At 37.9% G+C, this 23,550-nt stretch overlaps 1 long non-coding RNA gene across 1 annotated transcript in view; it reads left to right on the forward strand.

Moving 5' to 3' along the window:
- Nucleotides 1-23,550, forward strand: part of LOC131810799 (uncharacterized) — a 52,444-nt gene that overhangs the window by 15,434 nt on the left and 13,460 nt on the right. The window contains exon 4 of the long non-coding RNA XR_009345716.1: nucleotides 2,589-2,674. This is a non-coding gene — a long non-coding RNA (uncharacterized LOC131810799). The remainder of the gene's footprint in view (nucleotides 1-2,588; nucleotides 2,675-23,550) is intronic.

Consider the following 23,550-nt stretch of genomic DNA (forward strand, 5'->3'; position numbering starts at 1 on the left):
AGGGATCTTTGGTTTTTAACTACTTTCCTTCAAGAGGTGACCCACATCACTTGTCATGTTTCCTTGGTGAGGACTAGTCCTTCGCCCCTATGGGGATGCAAGGGTGGGCTGGGATATTCAGCGTCTGTCTGGGCACCTGCTTCCCAGCAACAGCTGTGTGTCTGTCCTCCTGCAAGTATGCTCCATGGACTTCCACCATCAGATTCACCGGGGAGTCTGTTAGAAATGCACATTCTTGGGGCTTATCCAGCATTACTAAATTAGGAAGAATGGAGGTGGGGCCAGGGCATTTTAATAAGCCTTCCACAGGATTTTTATGGATGCTCATGTGAAAAGCCCTGACCTCTGGTGGACAGCTTGTCATTTCTGCCCTACTGCCTGTAGTGACTGCATTCCCACACATCAATATTTGAAGCTCCTCCCTGAAGGAGGAGTACTTCCTACTCCTTTAAAAGTCAGGCTTCATTTTGTGACTTATTTGGACCAATAAAATGTGAGAGAAATGAGCATGGTCACTTCCATGTGGAGGTTTGAAGAGCCCACATGTGCTTTGCTACTCCCTCTTTCTGTCACTGTGAACCGCAAGGAGCAGATAATAGCTCCTCTGTTACCCTAGATCCCGGAGTGAGGAGAGCAGGCAGTGAAAATGTAGCACGAAAGAGAAAGAGACCTTTGTTGTTTTAAGCTTTGAAATTTTGGGGTTGTTCATCCCTGCAGCATTGCTCAGACTGCTATGCCTCCTTTCCTCCAACCTACTGACTGGTACTGTGACTTTTTATGAATGGCTTTGCAAAGCTTACCACCAAACGGTTATATTCCCCTTGGCACTATATTCAAAATTTTGGCATGCTATCCTCAAGGGAAAGGTGTTTCTGGGTTTTGTACACCTACCCTCTGCCTTATTTTATTCCTTTTCATTCTTACTTCAAGTATTGATAATATCTAGAAACCTTAACCATCTGCACAGTAGAATAACCTCAAGTTTGCTCTGGTTTTGATCTGATTTTTCCTTTGTTAACATTTGTGAAAAGAATCATGCAGAATATCATTTACGTAGATTACTTGCTCCATCTTCTAGGCTAGTCTATTGTCTTTCTTTTCTAGGTTCAAGAGTTCAGTTCTATTGGGTGATAATAATTTGATTTCTTGAGAAATCCAGTACAAGGGATTCAAAGACAAATCAAATCACAAAAAGCTTGGATTGTTAGATTAGAATCATATCTTCTTAAATGGCTAGCTAAAATTGGATTTAAACTTGATCAGCACATAAAGTAACATGTATTACATATTATTGGCATCAGGCAGCAGCACAGTTTAGTCTGGAATCATGTATGTAGCACTGGGGTAGCAATGTGTGATTTTATTTTGGGGGCGGGTAGCAGTAAATTTATAAACCTCCTTTTGCTAAGCTTGGGGTGGTACTGGTATAAACACACTGCATTTCCTAATCATGGCTTCCTGGCTAGGGGATCAAGAAGGGCAGGTGGCTTGGGATTAAAACTGAGAAGTAACCAATATACAGTAAAAGGTCAGCTACCTATCTAGAACATTACGGAAATGAGTTATTCTGGTTACAAAGTTCATATGTATAAAAATAGGTTCATTTAAACTATTTCTGGTGAACATCTTTGGAAATATATGTATACTTCTCTGCTTTATTAAATATAACATTCTAATTTGATCTCGCTCTGATGACTCAATCATAAATTATTCTAAAGTGCTGTAAGAGAGCCTGTTGAGTTCAGGGCTCTGTGTTTGAACCTGTAGGGGTTCCGGTTTGGAGTTCTGGTATCAACTTTTCAGAGTTTTCCTGTCATCAAGTCTCAGGCTGCCAGCTGTCACTTTCTGATGCTGCCAGTGTGTGTCTCCCTGGTGACCTGCTGCCTCCAGGATACCTGGAACTGGAAACTAGACAATCATGCTCATTAAAGTTGTGCCTAAAATATAAGCAAATGGACTCTAAGTGTGAGCCCCAGGAGCATTTCCATGTGCATAAAGTTCATGAGCTTTATTTTATCATCTTTGCTTTATCAGGGGCCCCATTTCTTTCTCTCTTTTTTTTCCTTTTCTCTTTATTGTTTGCTTGCTTGCTTTCTGTCTGTCACTCTCCCTTCCTTCCTTTCTTCCTTCTTCTCTCTCTCTCTCTCTCTCTCAGGAAAGTAAGATTGCTTCATTACTGAGTTTCATGCAAGTTAGATGTTTCTTTTCATCAGGTCTACTCTGATCATGGATGATAGAATATTGACTAGAGGTAGAATGTCATAGCCCTATGGAGCTAATGAAAAATCTAGCCATTATACTTTGCATTTTTAGAGTTCTTTATACTGTTCAGAATGTTCTCCCTACTGGCATTTGCACATGTCATTTTGATTTAATGCTAACATTGTATCATTTTGGTAGTCATAATGGCTATAAAGTCGTCTAATCTTGCTAATAAGTTAAAAAAAAAGACTTAGTCTTACAGAGAAAAGTAAAAATGTCTAGCCTGTTGCTTGTTTTATTCTTTCTAAACATTTGTCTTTTCCTTTTCTAGGCTGCGCGACCTTGTGAGAAAGACCTAAAATTATCATCTCTTGTTTTGTTTATAGGTACCCAAGGTAGATAACAACTATAGGCCCCTCTCTTCTCTTTGATTCTCCCCTTGGAGGAAAAGATGGGGTGAGAGTGTACAAAGGTATGTACATGTGACAAAGAAGGTGGTAGAAACACAAATAATGGCATACATTCAATGCAATGATTAGAATTCTCTACATGTAATTCCTTCCGAAAAGCATTAACAAAGGCTCTTCAAAGCTGAGTCTTTTTATCAGCTCATATTCTATGAGCACCTGGGTTGTTAAAATGTGTGTGATAGGAAAGGAAGTGACCCCTGCCAACCTGTGCCTCAAATAGGCTTGTTTCATGCTGGGAGAAAACCATTTGGCCACACACAGAAGAAACGATGCACCCTTTCAATTCTTCCCCTGACAGATGTGGAAGGGGTAATTTATCACCCAAGGCCAAGAACTTTTGTGTGACTGGGATTATACTAAACATTCCAGACATCTCTGCGTCAAGACACAACCTGTGGCTCTACTGCAGGGATGTGGGGAGAACAGAAAACATATGTTTACAGTTACCCAAGTAGCAGTGGAGGCTTGTAGACGACTTGTCAGAGCTAGAAAAGCTGGGCATGGAGTCTCAGAAACCAAAGGAGGTTGCCCGGCTAGTATGGGAACATGCAGGGCCATGAAAAGCATGGGAAAAAAAAAAAAAAAAAACCGCCATTAAATGAAAACCAGTCCTTGTGCCCATATGATAGCGTTCCTGCTGGTACACTTGGCCTCCAGGGCTGTCTTCTGGGCTCTAGGCCCTAATAGCAGACTGAGGGACAGATGGGCTGTCAGAGCAATTCAACCAACTAGGGCCTGTTTCATGGAGTAGGAAGAGCAAGAATTGGTTTTCTGTCCACCCATCTCTTCTTTCTTTCCACATAGAACTGAGAATCATTTCCCAAAATGCACATCTGGTCATGTTACTCTATTTTGAAATCCTTTCCTGGCTTTTCTGTCAGGGTGAAGCCTGGACTGCTGAATGCAGCCTCTCTGCTCTCCACAATGGGGCTCTACGGACTTCTCCGGTGACATTGCTTATCCTTCCCTCTCACCTCCCTGTATATTCTACCTTCATGTTGCACAAGTGTCTTTCAGTAATTTCAAAGAAATCATGATTTTCCTTTCTTCTGGGGCTTTGGGTAAGTTGTTCTTTTTCTTTCTTTTCTCTCCTTTTCTTTCATTACCACTGGCTTCCATCACTTCCCTCAGAAAGTCTCACTTTAGAGAGTATTGGGTCCTAGCATGAATGATGTCATAGCAACTTCTAGTCTCCTATCAGGGCCCAAAAGTAAGTGTTACTATCTTTCATGTATTTATCTTCCTACTATAACCTAAGCTCTTGAAGGGCATTGATGATACCTATAATACCTAGCATTATATCTGTCACATCATATAAATTTAGCAAATGGTAGCTTTATAAAATGTATGACCAAGATTGGCAATAGAGTTTAAAGTTTGGGTTTTGATGTCAAACTATTTATATCTATTCCAGTGTTACCTCTTATTAAATGCTTGATTTCGGGCAATTACTTCATCTGCCTCTGCCTGGGATTTCTTGTCTGTTAGGTGGGAATGATAATATGTACTTCTTAGGATGTAGTTAAATGAGATAACACACACCTAGATTAGTACCTAGCACATAGAATACACTTAGTTATATAAAATTATAATTAAGTGCCTTCTACATGCTCAGGGTTCTGAACTTGAACCTGTGGTAGAATACAAAATGTATAATCTACAAATCACTATAAGGACTAGCTTAATCCCTCTAAACCTCATAGATGCCTCTCTGAGACAAGATGAGTACCCACACAGACTCTGGGAGATGTCTTGCCTTGAATCTGCTTTAGGAGTTTGGGACCTCATGTTCTCTGCTAATCTAGTATGATGGCCTTGACAAGCTCCTCCCTATTGCTCAGGTCAGATCTCACTGCTAGAGTTCTTATCTCATTCTCTTGTGTTTTTATTTTTTCCTAGAACCCTAGTACTTCTGAAAATGGGGCCAGTATTTGTCACTAGCTGGCCCCTTCTGGTATCCTGATGGCTAGAGTCCTATTCCTAAAGCTCAGGCCCTTTGGGACCATGCTCCTTCTTTGATGCTGTCTATTTATATTACCTTTGTCTGGAATGATTATCATTCTACCTGCCTGAATTTTTGATGGCACTGCTTGCCTGCCTGCCTGGACTGCTACCTTTTCTCTGCATGGTTTGTACCCTTGGTGGCCTATCAGGAAAGTAGCAGGATCTGCCTCCTATTCCTTCTTTACCCTACTTTATGTCATAAATCCCTCAGTCTGAGACTCCTTTCTCAGTTTCATCTTGCCACCACACAAACTCCTGTTTAGAGAGCTCCCGCCCTCAAAAAAATACACTGTCTTAGGGGACGTAAGTCATGTCCTTAAATGAAAAAGAAGGCCAACAGTGTAGGAGGGTTCCCCTTTCTCCGCATCCTCGCCAGCATCTGTCATTTCCTGACTTGTTGATTTTAGCCATTCTGACTGGTGTGAGGTGATATCTCATTGTGGTTTTGATTTGTATTTCCCTGATGCCGAGTGATATGGAGCACTTTTTCATGTACACTGCTGGTGGGAATGCAAGCTGGTGCAGCCACTCTGGAAAACAGCATGGAGGTTCCTCAAAATGTTGAAAATAGAACTGCCCTATGACCCAGCAATTGCACTATTGGGTATTTACCCTAAAGATACAAACGTAGTGATCCAAAGGGGCACATGCACCCGAATGTTTATAGCAGCAATGTCCACAATAGCCAAACTATGGAAAGAACCTAGATGTCCATCAACAGATGAATGGATCAAGAAGATGTGGTATATATACACAATGGAATACTATGCAGCCATCAAAAGAAATGAAATCTTGCCATTTGTGACAACATGGATGGAACTAGAGCGTATCATGCTTAGCGAAATAAGTCAAGCAGAGAAAGACAACTATCATATGATCTCCCTGATATGAGGAAGTGGTGATGCAACATGGGGGCTTAAGTGGGTACGAGAAGAATCAATGAAACAAGATGGGATTGGGAGGGAGACAAACCATAAGTGACTCTTAATCTCACAAAACAAACTGAGGGTTGCTGGGGGGAGGGGGTTTGGGAGAATGGGGTGGGATTATGGACATTGGGGAGGGTATGTGCTTTGGTGAGTGCTGTGAAGTGTGTAAACCTGGTGATTCACAGACCTGTACCCCTGGGGATAAAAATATATGTTTATAAAAAGTAAAAAATTAATTAAAAAAAAAAAAAAAAAAGAAGGCCAAAAGTCAGAAAGGCCTTGGAACACTAGTAGAAGTTATCTGTTTATAACAATACTTTAAATACAGCAATGAAAATACTTAAGTTCAGTGAAGTCTATAGTGACACTCCAGGAAAGAGTCAGACTAACAGCTTCTTGGAAAACAAGCAAACTGTGTCTCCACAGGGCGGCCGTCACAGGATTCTTGACTCCCTCCCAGCTCTTACTAGGAATGGAGAAATCCTTCCCTTAACACCAGAGCACATAACTATGGGTGCAGGAAAGACTCCAACTTTCCACTCAAAAACCTTATGTGACTTGGCATCCATTTCATGGAGAATGCCTTTTTGTGCCACTCAAGGGATTATAATTGAGACAACCAAATTCTTAGTCAAACCCTATAGTCTGATACAGGCAAAATAGGCAGCTTGGAGAACAATTGAGAATGGAAAAGAATAAAAACACAAAGTTGGAGAAGAAAACAACTTGCTGCTGTTTTATTTCTCTGTTACATAGTCTTTCAGATGTTATGGTGGTTTAATCAAAGTGGGGTAAATCTCTTTCCTTTTAAGGAGTCAAGTATAAAGACCAGTAATTACACAATCATTCAACTGACTGGAAATGACCATTCATTTTTTAAAAATTATGTTTAGTTAGGCACTGTATAGTACATCATTGGTTTCTGATATAGTGTTCAATGATTCATTAGTTACGTATAACACCCAGCGCTCATCACAGCATGTGCCCTCCTTAGTACCCATCACCCTGTACCTCATCCCCCAACCTCCTCCCTCTGAAGCCTTCAGTTTATTTCCCGGGGTCCACAGTCTCTCATGGTTCATCTCCCTCTGATTTCCACCCCCCCCTTCAGATTTCCCTCCCTTCCCCTGTAGTCCTTCATGCTATTGCTTATGTTCCACATATGAGTGAAACCATATAATTGTCTTTCTCTGCTTGACTTACTTTACTTAGCATGATCCCCTCCAGTTCCATCCATGTCGATACAAATGGTGGGTCTTCATCCCTTCTGATGCTGAGTAATATTCCATTGTATATATGGACCACATTTTTATCCATTCACCTGTCCAAGAGTATCTTGGTGCCTTCCAGAGTTTGGCTATTGTGTACATTACATGTTTATAATTCTTTTGTCTCTTTGGAAATTTATTTGAAGGGAGAAATGTTTGCTCTTTAACATTGCCCACTGAAGGCAAAGGGGGAAATTTTATTTTTTCTTTTTTGAAAAATTTTAAATAAGATTTCAATCAGTTAACTTACATTTTAATATTAGTTTCAGGTGTACAATTTAGTCATTCAACACTTCCATACATTACCTGGTGCTCATCACAACATGTGCACTCCTTAATCCTCACCACCTATTCAACTCATCCCCCTACCCCTCCACTCTCCAGAAACCATCAGTTTGTTCTCTATAGTTAAGAGTCTGTTTCCTGTTTTTTTTGTTCTCTTTTTTCCCCTGTGATGGATTGTTTTGTTTCTTAAATTCCACATGTGAGTGAGATCATATGGTATTCATCTTAATCTTACTGACTTATTTTGCTTAGCATTATACTTTCTAGCTCTATCCATGTTGCTGCAAATGACAAGATTTCATTCTTTTTGATGGCTAAGTAAAATTCCATTGTGTGCATATGTGCGGTGTGTGTGTGTGTGTGTGTATTACCCCTTCTTTATCCATTCATCTATCAATGGTCACTTGGACTATTTCCATAATCTGACTATTATAAATAATGCTGCGATAAACACTGGGGGCCATATATCCTTTTGATTAGTATTTTTGTATTCCTTGGATAAATGCCTCCTAGTTAGTGCATTTGCTGGATCATAGGCTAGTTCTATTTTTTAACTTTTCGAGGAAACTCCGTACTGTTTTACAGAGTTGATGTACCAGTTTACATTCCTACCAACAGTGTAAGAGGGTTCTCTTTTCTCCACATCCTTACCAACACCTGTTGTTTTTTCTTTTATTGTTATTAATCATTTTCACAGGTGTGAGGTGATATCTCATAGAAGGTTTGGTTTGTATTTCCCTGATGTTGAGTCATGTTGAGCATCTTTTCATGTGTTTGTTGGCCATCTGGATGTCTTCTTTGGAAAAATATCTACTCATGTTTTCTGTGCATCTTTTAATTGGATTATTCATTTTTTGGTTTGGACTTTATAAGTTCTTTATATATTTTGATTATTTTGGATACTAATCCTTTATCAGATAAGTCGTTTGTGAACATCTTCTCCCTTTCTGTAGATAGCTTTTCAATTTGGTTGATTGTTTCCTTTGCTGTACAGAAGCTATTTATTTTGATGAAGTCCCAATAGTTTGTTTGTTTGTTTGCTTTTGTTTCTCTTGCCTCGGGAGATATACCTAGTAAGAAGTTGCTATGGCCAATGTCAGAGAAGTTACTGCCTATCTTCTTCTCTGGGATTGTAATGGTTTCATGTGTCAAATTTAGGTCTTCAGTACATTTTGAATTTATTTTTGTGCATACACAAAAATATAAGAAAGTGGTCCAATTTAATTCTTTTGCATGTTGGTGTCTAATTTTCTCAGCACTATTTGTTGAAGAGGCTTTTTCCCATTGGATATTCTTTCCTGCTTTCTAAAAGATTAATTGACCATACAGTTGTGGAGGAAATTTTTTCTTTCAGTTAGTGGTTTGAAAGTTCTGTTTGCAGAAAATAAGAATATAAGAAAGGGTTTTAATGTTAGACAGATCTAAGTTTAAATATCTCCACATTTTTCTCTCTTTGAACTGCGTCCACACAATGGAAGGAATGATATCAATCTTAGAGTGTTTCTATAAGGATTAAATTATGAAATGTATATGAAGTTTCTGGCACAATGAAAGTACATCTAGGGACATAATCAATGAATTCTCAGTTGTTCTTGCTGCACATGGAAGCAGGTTTACTTCGGGAAGAATGCTTTTTAAGATGGTCATCTTTGACTACAACTGGTGAAATACACTTTCTCAGCAGCAAACACCAGAGCTTTTCCACTGGCTCACTTGGGTGATCTCCTTTTCCTTCATTTTTTTGCCTTCTGCTTCCAGATATGCAAAGGTCATTCTTACCTGTGTAAATAACCTGGTTGATCATGCCAAAAACTAATGTTTATTTACTTTTCCCCAAATTTCTTTCTCTTAATTCCTTCTTGACTACTAGAAGAATTATCATTTTCTTTTTTGTTTTAATTTTTCTAATTTAAATTCAGTTTAGTTAACATACAGTGTATTATTAGTTTCAGGAATAGAGTTTAGTGATTCTTCAGTTGAATATAACACTCAGTGCTCATTACATTAAGTGCTCTCTTAAATACCCATTACCCAGTTACCCCATCCCTCCATCCACCTCCCCTCAGATGGAACTAGAGGCTATTATGCTAAGCAAAATAAGTCAGTCAGAGAAAGACAAATACCATATGACTGTCATTTTCTTATTATTGTAACAACACCCAAAGTCTCTTTACCACTCTTGAAGGCCCTCCTTTCAGTTTTTTTCTCTGTCGTTGGTACTATCATTCTCTTACTTATTTGTTCATTCATTTATACTTTTATTCATTTTTTTCATTAATTCATTAAGCAAATATGTATTATATTTACTATGTGCCAAATCTGAGTTGGTGCTGAAGAACTAATAAGTATCCCAATGAGAAAAGCAGAATAAGGTAGCATTTAAGAATAAGTTCTTTGAAGTCAGAGACAGACCTTTGTTTGAACTCTGACTCGACTCTGTCCTAGTTGGCTGACCTTGGGCAAGTCACTTTAAGTTCTCTAGACTTCAGTTCCTCAGCTGTAATATGGGGTAGTATTGGTTCCTATTTTCCAGGATTGTCGTAAAAAGCAAACAAGACAATTAATGAAGGTTAAGTTCTTCAGTACACCACCTGACATATACAAAGTATAAGTATTCAATAGGTGTTAGTTTTTGAGAATAATGACGATGATTTTTTAAAAGATTTTATTTATTTGTTTGACAAAGATCACAAGTAGGCAGAGAGGCAGGCAGAGAGAAAGAGAGAGGAGGAAGCAGCCTCCCACTGAACAGAGACCCCCTGATGAGGGGCTCGATCCCAGGACCCTGAGATCATGACCTGAGCCAAAGACAGAGGCTTTAACCCACCGAGCCACCCAGGCGCCCATGCTGATTTAACCCACTGAGCCACCCAGGCGCCCATGCTGTTGATTTTTTTTTTTTAAAGACCTATTTATTTATTTATTTATTTTAGAGACAGCGAGAGTGTGAGGAGAAGGAAGGGTAGAGGGTGAGGTAGAGGAAGAAGCAGACTCTCCACTGATGATGATGATTTTTAAAGACCCAGTCCTTCATGGAACTCACACTTCAGTAGGGATATAATATACACTATCAAAGAGCCATTGAAAGTTTTTAAGCAAATTAATGACTGGGCTGTGCCCATCTTTGATGCCTCATTTTCACTCTTCCTCTTCCACACTAGATCATAAGACCAGTAGGTTTTTTCCTTTCATTGTTTCATAGAGCAGTCATTTGCTTCTCTAATCCCACTGGGATTCCTAATCCCTGGCAAATTGGCTAGAGATGGCTTGATTTACTATAGGTTTGGATAGAACACTTGGCTCTTTGCTACCTGTCTCTCATTCCCTCCAGGAGACTAGCCCAAGCATGTTCTAATGGCAAGAATCAAAAGAGAGAAGGCAGAAATTTATAAAATCTTTGTTGAGTCTCTACTGGTGTCAGATTTTTCCTATTGGCTAAAAGAATTCATCTGGTCAAGACCAGAGTTAGAGTAAGAAAACATGGACAAAAACATAGATATGGGGGTGTGTTTGTGTGAAAACTTAGGGCCATTAATCCAAACAGTTTGCCATTGTCTGCTTTCTGGCCACAATTACTTATATGCTGTCATATGTGAAATATGTTTATTTCCATATCCCAAGTCCTGGCATTATGCTTAAAAGCTAGAGTATTGTGATCTACTTCAGGTTTATATAAGGCTTCTTGAGCCAGAAAGTTATATACTATAGAGAAAAAAGTCAACTGACCTATACACACCCACCATATAGTAATGAAATGAGAAGAGAATGACCCATATAAATTTTCTGATCTGGAAAGGGGAAGAGTAGAAACTACATAGAAGTCACTGGTTCATAGCAATTCTGAACTTTTTCTGAGCAAATGCTGTCCCTGTCCCCTACTCTGGAGATAGAGAATGTTCTTTGATCAGACTTTATTTAGTTTGGTTCCCTGGGAATGGTTCCCTGTCCATTGTTTTCCATGGCTCTTGAGTCACCTTTCTGGCATGTTGTTCGTTTCCACCCTCCTGGGATATTTCTGAAGAAAATATTGGAACATATTCCTGCTTTTTGCCTATAAAGATTTGGTGGCATGAAGGTCTTTCCACAATTCTGAGACATTTTTCTACAATCTCAATTCCTTTTAGTCCATACTGACAGAACATTGCCAACCCAACTGGATTAAAAATTAAAATTAAAAATAGATTTCCTTTAAAAATGATGTGATTCTACTCCATGAACTAAAAGCCACATCTTTAATACCCTTATAAGCCTTTTTATATAGCAGAGAAATTCTTAGAGCCTGCCTTAATTCTTTTTTTTTTCTTTTTTAAGTTTCAGAGGTAGAGTTTAGTGATTCATCAGTTGCATATAATACCCAGTTCTCATTACATAAAGTCCTGCCTTAATTTTTTCACAGATATTTACAAAGGGGCTGATAACCACACCTGTGATTTCATCTTTTGTCCCGAAGCTATATTTTACTGTGAGAAGTTTTCTGCTCCCGAGGGAGGCTAGTGATGAAGAATAGTTTGATGTTCCCTGCCAGAAAATCACAAACTCTCTCTATTTTCTATGTTTTTGCTTATGATGTAGGTAGTTTTTTCTTTAGAACTTCTCCTTCTTATAACAGTTTACCAAATATGACCACCAAGAATGGTCCCTGCTTTCAACATTTTGCCTAGAAATCTCAATGCTCAAATCCAAAAGCTCATCACTACATTTCCTCTTTTCTTAGTTACAATTGGTGACAGATTTACCAATTGTCTCATCACTGTATGAAATGCATTGCCATTTTCTTAATCTCCTTCAGACATTTTCTCACCATTCCAGCCTCTGTAGACTTCTTTGACCCAAAGCCAATGTCACATATGCTATATTTTAGTGATAGCAGAACCGAAATGTAACACCACATTCTTTGTCAGCTTACTATGGTGTCTCACAAACCATTTCAAAGCTTAGTGGCTTAAAATAACAACTATGTATTATTGCTCACAAGTATATGGATTGGCAAAAGATTTTGCAGATCTGAACGAAGCTCAATGCATCAGTGCTCTTATGTCTATGATTCACTGGAAAGTCAGCTAGGACCTGCATGATCCAGAGTGGCTTTCACTGCGATGTCTCAGCCCTTCTTCAAGTATCTCTTACACTGAATTTTTTTTTTAAGTGCCCACATGAAATTCCATGTTTTAGAACTTCCGGAGCCTGTATTTAAGCTCAGCAGGAAAGAGTAACATGTTAATTACTGATTTTAGCCATGAGTGAGGAGAACAGAAGTGGCACATGTGCCATGTACTCCTGGTTTCTCTCAATCCCTGAGGTTTTCAGTGGTATAGATTGGATCTTGTGTATATATATTCACCCAGTATGACAGCTGATACATATTATGTGTTTAATGAATATTTAGAATGAGTAATTGAGTGAATATATGGAAAAAGAAGATGCACATATAGGAATGCAACATAGACTAAATTTTTAACTAGATATTATTCAACCTGTTCAGACATTTTTCTCTCAATTTCTTAAGCCCACTGTGTAAAAACATTCATCCTGTTATATTTTTCCTCATATAGTAGGTAGGCATATTTGCCTTCTCCTGTCATTTCAGTAGATGGATGTTCTTCTCATATCTGCATGACAAAATGCCTCGCGGTTGCTTCCAAATCATGCGTAGTAAATTTGTTAAACAAGTGAAATTAACAAATAAATGAATGAGTGAATAAATGAACCGGATGTATACCATCCAAGGGTAATGACTTTATCTTATTTATCCTTAACCATTCTATCAGTGCCCATATGTGGTAGGTACTTATTAAATATTTATTGAATTATAAATGAATAAGTGAATGAGTAAATGAATTGAAAATAAATCTGAATTCATTATTTCTATTTTAAGAAGTTCCAGTCTGCATTGTATTAGGAAATTCTTTTGTGATTAGTTCTAATAGTAATTTTTTAAAAAACAGCCCAGGAACTCAATTCTATTATTATCCTAGTTTTCATTCTTGCTCAAAGACCTTTTTCCAGACAGTGAGAATGAGAAATTGTGCACTATGCTCACCAGGAGCTTTATTTTCAAAGTGAAATATTTCAGAGTTCCTTACAGGACAAATAGGATATTGGAGTTTTTTCAGGCCAAATGGGGCAGAAAGGACCAGAATCTGTGTCCTGAGTGGGATAACTCAGGAGATCTCAAAAGTCTTTCCTTTGACCCTGAATATCTTCTCTCCTGCTAAAACATATTCCCTGCACTTGAGAGACTTAGGGTTCAAAGCCATGGTTGTTGAACTTTACTGTCTGAATGAATTCCACTCCCCACTCTCCATACATTCTATTTTGGATAGCTTGGGGTAGGTTCCAGGAAGCTATTTTGTCAATCCTTCACACTCATGATTCTGATATTGGTGGTCTATAGACCACACTTTTAGAAAAATTTATTGTTTGTATTTATACACATGTACGTGTGTGTGTGTGTGTGTGTGTGTGTGTGCAGAATGTAAAAAAAAAAAATTCTGTAAGGTGCTATAAATGCTATTAAATGTCTCTGTAGGATCCAGTGGAGATAGAAAAGAGGAATTTGTTACTCTTTGCTAGAATTCTCTAGGCCCTTGTTTAGAGTCCTGGCTGGGTGAACACTATCTCTTTTGCTATAATTTATAACTGTTTCAAGATCCATGGAGGGAACAATTGAAATCTCCAAAGGACTAAGGCATGAATGGAGGTTGGCAAGACCACTTCTTTTCTAGCAGGAATCTCAGGAGGGTCCCATAATTTGTTATATATTTCTGAGAATCCTCTCACTCAGGTTGCTGTTAATAATAATAATAATAATAATAACTCACTGTGCTCGCATGTACCTCGAAGGTAGACAACAAAGATAAAGAGGGCTACATAGGGAAGATCTGCTCTATGAGATCTCAGGAGAATTCATTCCCAAACCAATCAGTTTATTCTGAAGCAATTTAGAATAACAGAGCTTTGCCTATTAGGGTATCATATCTGATCAGGTGTCTAAACTTGAACTTGATAGTGCATTGTTTCACTTAGAGCTTTATATTTGTCTTTCCATCATTATCACTGTGGGATAATGGGACCAATGGAAGGTAGAGGAGAAAAGGTACTCATTGAGTATTCAATAATTCTTCTACTATCACATAGCCTTAGGTAGTTGGAGATGTGTTTTATAAGCACTGTTAAGTTTGATCTCTTTTACTCCTACTGCAATTAACTGTTGGAATTTTATAGGACTGTGGACATACGAAGAGGAGGGATTTAATTGTTAAGTACTTTCAGCCTAATTGGTTCTCAATTGCAAGAGAAGCCTTGGGTTTGGAAACGTGCCACATGTTAGCAGAGCATGTTGGTTCATTGCCCACCTGTGGATTTGACAGATACAAGAGAACATTCTGACTTGGCATCATTTTTGGCATTTAGTTGGGGTATCTGTCTTCAGGGCTTCTCCTAGGGCTTTTGTATTTGTCAACTGTGCCTATGTTGGGCAGAGACAGAGGCTTTTGCCAAGTCCCTTAGACGCCCAAGTTAGGATCCTAACTGTGACAAATATTATGGGGTGGGATAGGTTGCTATAGTTATATTGCTATTCCCCATGGAAATCCATGCCTGGGAAATTGAATGACAATCTAGTTTTCAACATATATGTCATTGTATCTTTTTGCATACCCAATCAAACTGGTGGATCAGTTATTTTGTTGCTAAATGCAAAAGCCTCACTTATGAGAAAGAAACCAAGATGCAGAGAAGGAGAAATGATTAAATAAATTATTTATCTGTATGATATTTTGTGCACAATCACTACAGTCATAATTTTGAATATTATTTTGTTATATGAAAAGTTGTTCACAATGGGTTATTAGATAATAATAGCCCTGGCATTTAGCTCTTTGCAGAAAAGAGAATAAAATAAATCCCACAAATTTAATGTATGTTAAGTACAAAGATTCTGGGATGAGATAACTTTTTCAAAGTTACTCCAGTGCTGCATAATTTTGGAGAATGTTACTTAATCTTAGGAAGACTATTTTTTAACTCATAAAATGGGAATAATATTCATAGTACCTACTCCAGCAAGTAGCTTCAGCTGTTTTAACATATTAATATATGTAAAATTCTAAGTTCATTGCCTGGCATATAATAAAAATTCAATAAATGTCATTACAAGTACACATGAATACCAACACACATATATGTACATAGACAAACCTACTTTTATACACCTTTTCACATTTTCTGTCTTGGCAATCAGTTTTTCCTTCCCATACAGCTTTCTGCTATGGATGCTAAGCTATGAGAAGTGGGAAGGGGTCATCTAGAATTGTACTATACAATACTATAGTCACTGTCCATAGGCTAGTAACAACTGAGTACTTGAGATATGGCTAGTCCAAACTGAGATAGATGTTCTGTAAGTGCAAAATCCACACTGGATTTTGAAGATTGTGGAAAAAACATTTTGAAGAGTATGGGAAAAAGAGTATAAAGCATCTCAGTAATTTTTAACATTACATGCTGAAAAGATATTTCTGTTATATTAAATGGTTAAGTATGTTATTAAATAAACTCATTACATTCTTTTGGCAAAGGCAGCTATACAGACCTATGATGGCATCGATGGAATATTCTTCCTAAAATAATTATGTTTCAAGCCATTCTTCTACTTCCTAGTCTTGCACTTTCAGTTGTATATGCCTGACATTTCTGTTTGGATCCCACTGTCACCTTAAACTCACCATGCCCTAAACCATATTTTCATTTTCTTCACAACTGTATCCTATTTCTGACTTTCCTATTTCTGTTCTATTCTTACTGCTCTCACGACCTCACCTCCACTTGCCTGAACCACGTCAATAGACTTTCATCTGGGAGATTTCTATTACCTGTCTCCTTTCAATCCATTCTGCTTACCAAACACAGATTCATCTTGGTAAAACATCACTTTTTTTTTTTTTTAATTATACCCCTCCTTTAAAAAACCTTCAATGATATCCACTTGCCTATATGATAAGACCCTTACCATGTGGCTTGGTATTATTCTGGTCTGCTTTCTAATTTCTTGGTCTAGATTTCTATTCTAGAAAATGCTAATTATTTTCTATCCTTCAAACACAATTTCTGGGTATTATAGAAATGTGCTGAAGTGCATTGTACACGGGAAAGAGTATGTTTTGCAAGTTGGTGGGATTGCAATAAGAGGAGATTTCACTGGAGGTATATGGAAGTGGATATGCTTTACATAAATGAACATTTACTTCTTAACTAACTTATAAGAAAAAACTCTCATTCTAATGAGAATTGGAATAGGTGGAAGATACAGAAAAAGGAAATGGGGGTTCATTCAACAATTTCTCAGGTTATGAACTTATCATTGTACTGCAAAAATGTGCTGACTGTAGAAAGCTGATTCTTCAGATTCACTGTTATTTGGGCAATTATTTTGGGTTATTTTCCAAGAAAGAAGGAGGTTTGGAAGCCTACCTTCAAAGTGCACATCTCTGTAAGTTTATTAAGATGAACGGAACTTCCTATGGCCCCAGATGCATTTCCCAGGCCTTGATCTTGTGGAATTCTTTATAATTTCCAAATAGCTTTCATGGTCATTATTAGTTCATGGAATTGTCTCAAGACCATGAGATTGACACATGGCAGAGAGCATTATTGCCACTTTGGAGAAAACTCGTATACAGAATTTAGCTGACTTACTGAAGGACACAACCTACATTTTGATATTAATCTCCATTGTTTTGCATTTATAAAATGCAAAAATCACTTACCACCTGAACTCTCCAGACTTGACCTGTAAAGAAGTAGATTTTTCCTGGTTTATCTATAAGAATTGGGTTTTTACTTGCAGAGGTAAGTTTCCCCTGGGAAATCCATGGCAAAGTTTTCATTATGTACAGTATTCAATTATTATTTACCTTGGTTTTTGGTTGAGGGAAAAAATAATATCCTGCTAATTCTTACCTTTACAATTCAAAGAAATTTGACATATGCAGTAATCCAACCTTCGTTTCTAAATGTTTATTTTTTATTACAAAAGTAATGAATGTTCATTATAATAATATTAGAAAATGCAGAAATGTGAAAAATAGAATTTATTTTTATTTTTTTGCTGAAGTGTAATTTGCACATAGTAAAACACACAGATCTTAAGTGTACAGTTTGATTAGTTTTGAACAATGTTCACACCTGTGTGACCCATTCCCAAGTCAAGATATAAAACATTTTCATCACCCAGCAAGCTCCCTGATAGCCCTGTCCTATCTATCTCCATGACCTCCTTCCCTACCCTAGGCAACCACTGTTCTGATATCTATTAGGAAGGGAAAATTTAAAACAAAACAAAGGAACACTTACGTCCTACCGCTTACAAACTATCACTGTTTAAACATCAGCAGCTTTTGACACCATGGACAATTTCCTTTGTAATACCCTACACTTGACTTGACTTCTGAGGTATGGCACTCTTATTTCTCCCACCTGACTAGCTGCTACTTCTCTGTTTCTGCTCCCCTCTTCTCATCTTCCTAATCTCTATTTGAACTGGGTTGGTGCTTGGCTATCTTCTCCTCCTTATCTGCACCCTCTTCCTAGTGATTTCATCCAGTCACATTTCAGTGTCATTTTTCCCTTAAGAGGACGGTTCCCAAATTTACATCCATAAATCTGACCTGTCCTTTGAACTTGAGTTCTATATCCAACCACCCAGAACATTCTCATAGGAATGTCTAACAGGTATCTCAAAGATAACATGCCCCAAATCTAAGCCTTGATTTGCACTTTCCAGCCGGCTCCTCCTCGGTGTCTCCATCTCAGAAAATGGAAACTACAGTGGCTTGAGCCAAAAGGCTGGAGGGCATTCTTAACTCCACTCTTTCATGCCATAAAATAAATCTGCTAGGAAATCCTGTCAGCTCCACTTCAGAGTATGTAAGATAATCTGACAGATTCTTACCACCTCCCACACTAATACCTGAATCCAATCCACCTCCAACACTCCCCTGGACTAATGCAGTAATTTTATAAGTGGTTGATCTATCAGCCTGAAATCTATTCTCCAATCAGCAGGTAGACACAGTCTTTTAAAATATAGACCATTTCCCCCAAGCTGCAAGCATTCTTTAAATTTAATTTTAGGTTTTGGCTTTTTTTTATTGTCATACAGATTTTTTCATTTTATTACACTTTATAAACGTAATTTTCAATGACTGCATTGTTACTATACACTGATAAAAACCATTATTTACTTATTCATCCCTTTAATATTGGACATTTTGACTGTTATTTTATTTTTAAAGATTATTCATTTATTTATTTGAGAAAGAGTGAGAATGACAGAGTGTAAGCTGGGGGAAGAGTAGAGGCAGATAGAGAAGCTGACATGGTGCTGAGAGTGGAGCCTGATACGGGCCTCGCTCTCAGGACCATGGGATCATGACCCGAGACAAAATCAAGAGTTGGACATTCAAATGACTGAGCCACCCAGGTGCCCCTTGGCTGTTATTTTAAGAATTGTTAATAACACTTCAGGGAGTATCTTGGTACACCAAGTCATTCATTCCTCATAGTTACAGTAATAGATGCATATCCAGGAATTGCTAGGTTAAAGATTATAAACATTTTTAAGTTTCATAATTTGAAAAAGAAAAAGATTATAAACATTTTGAGGCTATAGCTATGTATTGTCAAGTTGCTTTTCAAAACAAATAGACCAGTACCTCCACTGGTAGTACTAACAATAAAGAGATTATTTTTTCCCCTAAATCAGTTGAATTTTATTAACAGCCTTATAGAAGATGTAAATGAAAGACCAATATAAAGTGGCTTGCATTTACTGGAGTTTAAGAAAAGTTTAAGTAAATTAGTTCAGAGTTTATTTGCTATCACTAATTGTAAGTCAGTACAGATAGTTCTGCTCTACTGTATGCTGACAGAATTGTGATGCCATGTAATGAAGCTGTTTAGATCACAAGACTTGGAAACATAAAGACATGGGTTTGATTAATGACTTAACCAATCAGTAACCATGAATGTGGACAAGTTGCTTAATATCTTTGAGTCTTAATGTTCTCATCCACAAAATAGGGATAATAGAATCTGCCCTGTATAAGTGTTGTGAAGATCAAATAAGATAATGTACATAAATCACTTAGTGTGAGGGTGACACTCATAAATGTTAGTTCCTATCCTCCCCTCCAAACTTACCTCCCTTTCTAGGTTAAGTTTCTCACCCTAGCACTACCATGCATGGACATGAAATTCAAGCAAGCCACTTTTTTATGGCTTACTAAACTAGCTGAACTCCTAAGAATATAAGGAAAATTATATCTTTTTTTTTTTCTTTTTACAAGAATGGACAAGCCAGGGAGAGTTGGAGTTTTGCTGAGAGCAAGGTAGACAGCTGTCATGTCAGGATGTGAGCAGCATCAGGTGGGATTGCCATACAGGGACTAGGACTGCGTCCTGACCTTGAAGGGATAGCATTCGAGATGTGACGAGAGGAGCAAGAAAAACAAGCTTAGAGGTAGAACCGTGGTGTTCCCTGAAATCAGGACCAAGTGGGAAGGAAGGAAGTGTCTGAGGTGGGCCAAGATGGCTGTGCTTCCTCGTGGTTAGGAACAGATGCGGGAGCAGGAACCCTGGCAGGGAAACTCCTAACTCATAGTACGAACATTAGAGCTCACTTTTAAAAATATTTCCTTTTAAAATAATTTTTAATTGATAGAAAACTTGTAAGATTAGTAAAAAAACTACTTCTGTAGACCCTTTTTCATATTTATCAACTTTAAACAATTTTGTCATATTTACTTTATCATGTATCTATCATCTATCTATGATCTCCTTACTTAATTATATAGTGCCTATTTCCTAAGAGCAAGGATTTTTTTTTCTTATATAATGATAATATAGTTATCAAATTCAGGAAATTGAATGTTAGTACAATGCATTCTAACTTCATTTTTTGGCTCAATAATGTCTTTTATAACATTTTCCCACATTATATGACCTAGTATAGGGTCACGTGCTGCATGTAGTACCCATGTCCCTTTAGTCTCCTTTAATCTGCAATGCGTCTCAGACTTTTATTTTCACATGACATTGACATTTTTTGAAAATTGCAAGCCAGTTATCTTATAGTATGCTTTTCAACTTGGGTTTTATAGACCTCATATTTTGAGTTTGCTTCTGAATCACCGACTTTTTGCTAGATATTGATATTGCACTCCTTATCCAGATGGGAGCTAGGATTGAGAATTCTAGATATAGCAGGACACAGGGAGGATTTGTGTCCATAGCGAAGCAGCAGCCACTGAAGTAAGGTTAGGCCATTTGGGTGGAGCAGAGCTCTTGTGCCTGAGCCAGGGTCATAAGCCTGAGTCATAGGACCAGAAGGGATCTTGAGGGGTCACCAAGTTCATCTGCTTAGCCTTCAGCAGAAACACATTTCCACTCACCCAGATACATCAGCCTATTTTTAAAGTCCTCCAGGAAAAGTAATTCTGTGTGTGCTTCTTGTTAACCCACATGGTGTTACTTGCCCTCGCTATGTGAAGTCTTCCCTATAACTCAGCTAACTTATTTCAGGAGCAAGTCTTATAATTTTATTTCTCATCCTGTTTTGAGGAAGGACTCACAGTAAGCCATAAGCCCTTCATTATGTTTAGAGAACTGTATTTTATCACTTGCCTCTCAGGTTTGTTTCTTTAGTCCAACCTAAAAAGTAAAAAAAAAAAAAAGAACTAAACCTATACCAATGTAAAATGTTGTTGTAATAGCAATTATGGCATTATAACATTAAATTGTCATGTCAGTAACTACATACGATCACAGCAATGGCATATATCATTTTATCATTGGGTTCATTTTCCATAGATCTGACTACCAAAAGGACAATTTAGAGTATCTTTTGTATTTACTTTTTTCTTTTTTATTATAAAATAATATTTATTATAAAATACAAATTCAAACATTACAGAAGAATGAAAGAGAAGAGGTAGAGTTTCTCTCCTTTTTTCCTCTTTATTCTCAATCACATTCCTAAAACTTATATTTATACTTTTGATATCTGGAGTTTCAGATTTTTTCTATGCATATAAAAGCAAATACATACATGCACATACTTCATCTTTTTAAAAAATAAAAATGGGATCATATATATTTCAATTTGATATTTTCTCCATATAAAGATAATATGTGTTGTATGTGGGAAATGTAAAAAGAAAATAAAGGAGGAATATTTTTAAAATCACTTATAATTGCTCTGCTCACCTCTGTTACTGCTTGGATACTCTCTCAGAATTCTTTCTATGCGTGTGTGTTACTGTATATCCTGCTCTCTAAGTTTGTGCTTTTCCTTGATTGACTTTGAGCATCTCAAACTGCTTCACGTTATTCTTCTTAATTTGGGGCCCTAATGCATGTAGTTCTCTCAGGAGGTTTACAAAACGCAGTGAAAGAAGGCTCAGAGGATAGCAGGCTGGCAAAGAGTCAGGTGATTAGGCATGCAAAAAAATTTCCAGGGGGCAACAGAGTGCCTAAAAAGGAACACAGCATCTGTTACCCACACACCACTTGGTAAACAAGACTTCTGACAGCATTAAGACAGTGTCTTGCATGTGCAAGGCCAGACTCCATTCATTATAAATTCATCCTATTGGCCATGCTAGTAATAAAGCCCTGAATAAGACATGGGCCTTGGCCTCCTCCTCCACCAACTTTATTTATTTACTTATTTATTTTTGGTACCATGGGAAGCAGTGACTAGATATCTTTAGCTTGTGGTCTGCTTGGACTTTGAGAGGTTTTTCTTCTCTAGTTTTATGTTGTGACTCTTCTGATGCAGAACTTACCATGGATAACTTTTCAAATCAGTTCTTGATGCATTAAGAAGTTTAGAGACTGAATACGGTGTATTTTCTTATTGAAAAAAAATTCTTCAGAGTATCTCAGAAGGAGAAAGACTATGGAACGATAGGTTTAGAGGTTAAGATGGATTATGTTAGTCTTTGCTTTTTTCTCATACCTATACATGGCCACCCCTTCCAGTTGACTGGGGCATAGCCCCCAGTTTCAACATCAACCAAAAGAAAAAGAGGGGAAATAGTGATGTTCTTCACATTACTCTTCCCTTTTGAATAGAGTAAATCTTGGTATTATGTCACATATTACACTATAGACTATGTGGTGTCCCCTTGTCCCCTTCATTTGGGATCTGAATGTCCAAGTGGTGAGAGGGTGGCAGTAGCCTTGTAACTGTGCTGTTTCCTCAGTTTTCTCACTTTCCTCACAGAACAGGGTTTCTCCCTGCATCCTCTCTGGGGATTGCTCTGGAGGATTGCTTTTTTTAGCACTAAAAAGTCCCCATTAGACACTGTCCACTGGGCAAGGACCCTGAGAGCTGCCTCAGTGTGGGCTGGTATCTTGGCTCTGTTCTCTTTAGCCACAGACAGAGTTACTGTTGTGTGAACAGATCCCTAGTAACTGTGCCCACATTCAATTAGCTTCCTAGATTCCTTTAAGGCAATCCTCAAGAGCTTCATTTGTCGAAAATGAACAAATATTTGTTGACTGCTCATTACATGCCAGGTATTGTTCTAGGTGTCTAGGATACATTACTGAACAAAAACACCCCAATCTTGCTCGCCATGGATCTTGCATTCCAGTGGATGCTTTGAGTGAGAGAGTGTGAAGCTGGGGCTGGGAGTGTTGTGCCCCACCAGCAAACAGAAGTTCTCCCAACATTCCTCTCTAGGGTTAAGATCTGTAACCTCCACCCACCCCATCTTGCTTATTCTCTCCTTGGTCCTTATATTCTAAGGCTTCCACTTTGTGTCTAAATCTACCTTAGTTATGGCAGGTCTTACATTTAGGAAATGTTTTCTTCTCCAATATACTCAGCCCTTATACTGAAAGTTCCTATGGCCTAACAATCCACGTCTACATTTGCATTTGACAAAACTAACCAGCTCCTCCTTTTAATCACTTGGTTGAAAAGCCTTGGGTCATTGAAAATACATGTGTAATATAACTGTGACAGGCAGAGATTAAGATCATGACACAATGAGAAAATAATCCTCCTGCCTATGGAATAAATGTGAATTTGTGGGACTGGGGGTGGCTAAAGTCATCAGAAATAAAATTCTTTAAAGTAAGGAGCCTCTAGAACCAAATGTGAAGAATAAACTTTGGTTTTCTTTGGAATCGTCCGAGATGCCCTGCGCTTGTTTGTGCTATTTGTATTTCCTTTCTTCTGTGTGGTATCTGGGATCATTGTGCTATTTTAGCTCTTACTTAGCCGTACTCCCTGTTGAGATGCTAAAATATCCTGAAAGTGGCGGTGCTGAATTTTTTCATGCCCAGGAGGTGGATAGCACAGGGTTGATTTGTAATGACACT

Source organism: Mustela lutreola, chromosome 1 (genome assembly GCF_030435805.1).
Source record: "Mustela lutreola isolate mMusLut2 chromosome 1, mMusLut2.pri, whole genome shotgun sequence".
Classification (NCBI taxonomy): Eukaryota; Metazoa; Chordata; class Mammalia; order Carnivora; family Mustelidae; genus Mustela; species Mustela lutreola.